Here is a 5,513-nt window from a genome sequence, read left to right as displayed (position 1 = left end):
GCTAGTCTATCTACCATTTGATCTACAAAGGGTAGTGGAAAATGATCTTTCCTAGTCGCAAGATTTAATTTTCTATAATCAAAGCATATTCACCATCCTGTGACTTGTCTTGTTGGTATTAACTTATTATGTTCATGCAAAGCCATAGTCACTCCTCCTTTCTTAAGAATGCAGTGAATTGGGCTAACTCATGCACTTCTGAAATAGGGTAGATAATTCCAACATCTAACCACTTTAGAGTTTCTTTCTTAACAACTTCATTCATAATAGGATTCAATCTCCTTAGAGTATCAGCCTTGGTTTTACAGTTCTCTTCTATATGAATTCTATGCATACAAATTGAAGGATCGATTTCTTTTATATCAGCAATTGTCCATCCAAAGGCTTTCTTATAACTCTTTAAGGTTTTCATCAAACTCTCTTTTTCTTATATAGTTAATTTTGAGAAAATTATAACAGATAATGTAAATGAATCATCTAAAAAGGCATACTTCAAATGTTCAGGAAGCAACTTCAACTCAAGCTCAGGAGATTTTTCAATTGATGGACAAAAAGATGTATATTTTTCTATCATGTCAAAAACTTCAAAACTTTCTCGAACTTAATTTGAATCTTCCTTATATAAATCTTCATATTGATCTAATTCCTCTTTTTTTTTGTGTTCCAACTCTTTAAATTTAGATTTTTCTTCATCAGTTATTTTGAAATGGCATTAACTTAAATATCTTATCACATCCATCCTATAGCATTCATCATTGTTACCTTTTGTAGGGTATTTCATTGATTTGGAAATATTAAATGTAACTGTTTGATCATTGAAGCGTATAGTTAATTATCCTTTCTACACATCTATCAATGCTCTTCTAGTAGCTAGGAAAGGTCTCCCCAAAATGATAGGTATCTCCTTATCTTCCTCCATATCTAGCACAATGAAATCAACAAGCAAGATAAATTGATCCACTTTCACTAGGACATCTTCTATAACTCCTTTAGGATATGTTATTGAATAATCTGCTAACTGTAGAGTTACAGTAGTAGGGATATCTCTCATAATCCCAATCTTTTAAATATTAATAATTGCATAAGCTTGATGCTTGCTCCTAAATCACATATAGCTTTCCAATAAACTCTATTTGCTATTGCACATAGAATTGTAATGCCACCAGGATCTTTAAGCTTCTTAGGAATCTTTTTCTGAATTATAGCACTGCACTCCTCACTAAGTGCAACTACTAAGTGCAACTGCTAAGTGCAACTGCCTCATTATCTTCAAACTTTCTTTTCCTGTTAAGAATATCCTTCATAAACTTTATGAAGCTTGACATTTATTCTAGAGCTTCAATAAGTGGAATATTAATTGTAAGCTTCTTAAGGATTTTTATAAATTTTGAAAATTGCTTATCCAACTTTTGTTGTCGGAGCCTCTGAGGAAATGGAAGGAAATGGAGTTCCAAATCAACTTTAAGTGGAGAAATAGGTCTCTCTAAACCTGGAGAAATAGGTCTCTCTGGAGAAATAGGTCTCTCTAAACCTTTTGGAGCGTTCTCTTTTGGTTCTTCAATCTCTTCTCTCTCTAGTTTAGCCTCTTTTTGAACTCTACCATCCAATTCTCTTCTGCTTCTACGTTAAATGGCTTTTACTTGCTCTTTATTCTAGTCTTTCAGATTTACTTCTATATTACTAGGAAGTGTTCCTTAGGATCAATTACTTAATGAATTTGCTATTTTTTTCAATTGATTCTCAATATTTCTAATTGTTGCTCCTTGAATTTGTAATTGATTTCCCATTTGTAACATCACTTCTTCTATAGACAACTTATTCTCCTTAAATTGTGGATTAATGTTGAAACATGGAGGATAAATAGATCTATAATTATTATTCCCTTAGTTGTTCCAGTTTCTCAATGTGTTTACTTGATTGCTCCCCCATTGTTGATTATTACCACCCGTAGTATTATTCCAATTGAAGTTGGGATGGTTCTTCCAACCTAGGTTATAATAGTTTGAATATGGGTTATTCTGCTTGTTATTTATAGCATTCAAAGCTTCTAATGATGCTTGAAAATCTACCATTTGGACTAATGAATTCTCTTCAATCATAGAGATAGGTTGAGAAAAATTCATTCCAAATTGGTCTAACTTCTTGAAATTGCAGCAACTCTATTTACTAACATAGTAAATGCATCAGATTCATGAATATTGGCACTCTCATAAGATTCATTCCTTATCTCTTCAAGCTCATTTAATTGCAATAATCTTTTTTCACCAGCATCTTTCAAATTAAATTGAACTCTTTAATCGCCCAATATGCCTTACGCTCAAGTTCAACTGGTAAGTGACAAGCTTTTCCAAATATTAGCCTATATGGGGACATTGCTACAGGAGTTTTGTATGCAGTCCTATAAGCCCACAAAGCATAGTCAATTTTGACTGACCAATCCATTTTTGTTGGATTCACAGATTTTTCTATAATTCTTTTAATTTCCTGATTAGATAATTCAGCTGAACCACTTGTCTGAGGATGATAAGCGGTAGCAATCCTATGATTTATATGATATTTTTTTAATAATTTCTCCATTATGGCATTTCTGAAATGACTTCTTCCATCAGTAATGATAACTCTTGGCATCCCAAATATTCAAAAAATATTCCTTTTCAAAAATTTTGCAACACTTTGAGCATCACATCGAGGTAAAGCAACAGCTTCTATCAACAGCTTCTATCATAAAGCAACAGCTTCTATCAATTTGGATACATAGTCCACTGTTAACAGAATACATAAATTTTTGAAAGATAGTATAAATGCCTCAAGTAACACTTTGACTACATATCTAATCTCCAAACATCAAATATTTTAACTTCTATAATATAATTGAGGGGTATCTCATTTCTTCTAAAAATATTGCCTACTCGTTGACATCTATCACAAGTTTTGATGTAAGTATTAACATCTCTAAAAATTGTAGGCCAATAAAATCCAGATTATAAGATTTTGTATGTTGTTTTATCAACACCAAAATGTCCCCCAAAATTAAAATTATGACATTTTTGGATAATCTCATAAGTTTCTTCTAACGATACACATCTTCGAATAATCAGATCCTTTCTTTGTTTATATAAAAATGGGTCATCCCAAAAATAAGTCTTAGCTTCAGAAATAAATTTTCTCTTCTGTTGGTATGTCATTCCATACGGTATAATATCACTAACAATAAAGTTCACAATATCGGAATACCGCGAAACAAGCCACTCAATAATAGTGAACAATTTTTCATTTGGAAAATGTTCATTAATTTCATTTTCAAAATAGAGTGGTTTTTCTAATTCAAGCCTGGACAAATGATCAGCAATTTGATTTTCAATCCCCTTCCGATCTATTATTACAAAATCAAATTCTTACAAAAGAAAAATCCATCTTATAATTCTAGGTTTAGCATCCTTCTTTTTCTTTAAATACTTAATAGCAAAATGATCTATATGCACTACACAATGAGTTCCAATTAAATATGATCTAAATTTATCAAAAGCATATACTATTGCTAATAACTCTTTTTCAGTTATAGAATAAATAATTTGAGTTTCATTAAGAGTTTTATTAGCATAGTAAATAACTTTGAAAATTTTATGATATCTTTGTCCTAAAACAGCTCCAATAGCACAGTCACTAGCATCACACATTAATTCAAAAGGTTTTTCCCAGTTTGGTAAAACTATAATTAGTGCAATGATTAATTTTTCTTTTAATAATTTAAAAGCTTTTAGGCATTCCTCATTAAAGCATCTTTCTCCAGTAAATGGCATAAAGGCTTAGCAATTTTTGAAAAGTCTTTAATATATCGTCTGTAGAATCCAGCATATCCTAAAAAATTCCTAATTTCCCTTACATTTGTTGGATAAGGTAAATTAGCGTTCACTTGAATTTTAGCAGGATCTACTTCCATACCTTTTTATGATATTTGATGTACTAATATAATTCCTACTACTACTATAAATTGGCATTTTTCCCAGTTAAGGACTAAATTTGTTTCTTCACAATGCTTAAGAACTTTGGATAAATGTTCTAAACATGAGTTAAATGAAGTTCCAAACACTGAAAAGTCATCCATGAATACTTCAATCCCTTTTTCAATTAAATCACAAAAAAATGCCATCATACATCTTTGAAATATAGCAGGGGCATTACATAAATCAAAGGGCATTCTTCTAAAAGCAAAAGTACCATAAGGACTGGTAAACGTTGTTTCTCTTGATCCTAAGAAGATATTTGAATTTGGTGATAACTAGTATATCCATCCAGAAAATAAAAGTATTTATGCCCAGCTAGTCTATCCAACATTTGATCTAGAAAGGGTAATGGAAAATGATCTTTCATAGTGGCAAGATTTAATTTTCTATAATCAATGCATATTTGTCACCCTGTAACTTATCTAGTATGTATTAACTCATTATGTTCATTTGCAGTTACAGTTACTCCTCTTTTTTTAGGAACACAATGAATTGGACTAACCCATTCACTATCTGAAATATGGTAGATAATTCCAGCATCTAACCACTTTAAAACTTCTTTCTTTACAACTTCATTCATAACAGGGTTCAATCCCCTTTGCGGATCAGCCCTGGGTTTTTTATTTCTCTTCCATATGAATTCTATGCATAAAATTTGAAGGGCTGATTCCCTTAATATCAGCAATTGTCCATTCAAAGGCTTTCTTAAAATTTTTCAATATTTTCATCAACCTTTCTTCTTCTTCCATAATTAATTTTGAGGAAATTATAACTATTAAAGTAGAGGAATATCCTAAAAAGGCATATTTTAAATGATCAGGAAGTAACTTCAATTCTAGTTCTGGAGGTTTTTCAATAGATGGACAAAATGATTTATCTTTGTCTATCGTGTCCAAAACTTCAAAACTTTCTCAAACATAGTTTGAATTTTCCATAAAAAGATCTTCTCATTGATTTAATTCCTCTTCTTGCTCGTGTTCCAAATTTTTTCTTCAAATTTTTCTTCATAAGTAGTTCTAAAATGACATTCACTTAGATATCTTATAACATTCATTCTATATCATTCATTATCTTTACCTTTTGCAGGGTATTTCATTGATTTTGAAATTTTAAAAGTAACAATTTGATCATTGACATGCATTGTTAATTCTCTTTTCTGCACATCTATCATTGCTCTTCCTGTGGCTAGAAAAGGTCTCCCCAAAATGATAGGTATCTCTTTATCTTCCTCAATATCTAGTACAATTAAATCAACAGGAAAGATAAATTGATCCACTTTAACTAGGACATCTTCTATAACTCGTTTAGGGTATGTTATAGAACGATCTGCTAACTGCAGAGTTACAGAAGTAGGGGTTATTTCTCCTAATCCCAATCTTTTAAATATTGATAATGGAATAAGGTTAATGCTTGCACCTAAATCACATAAAGCTTTCCCATAAAATTTGTCTCCTATTGCACATGGAATTGTAAAGGTACAACGATCTTTAAGCTTTTCAGGAAGCTTCT

This window comes from Phalaenopsis equestris, unplaced genomic scaffold, assembly GCF_001263595.1.
Source record: "Phalaenopsis equestris unplaced genomic scaffold, ASM126359v1 Scaffold232869, whole genome shotgun sequence".
Classification (NCBI taxonomy): Eukaryota; Viridiplantae; Streptophyta; class Magnoliopsida; order Asparagales; family Orchidaceae; genus Phalaenopsis; species Phalaenopsis equestris.
The sequence above is the reverse complement of the archived record's forward strand: the minus strand, read 5'-3'. Positions refer to the sequence as shown.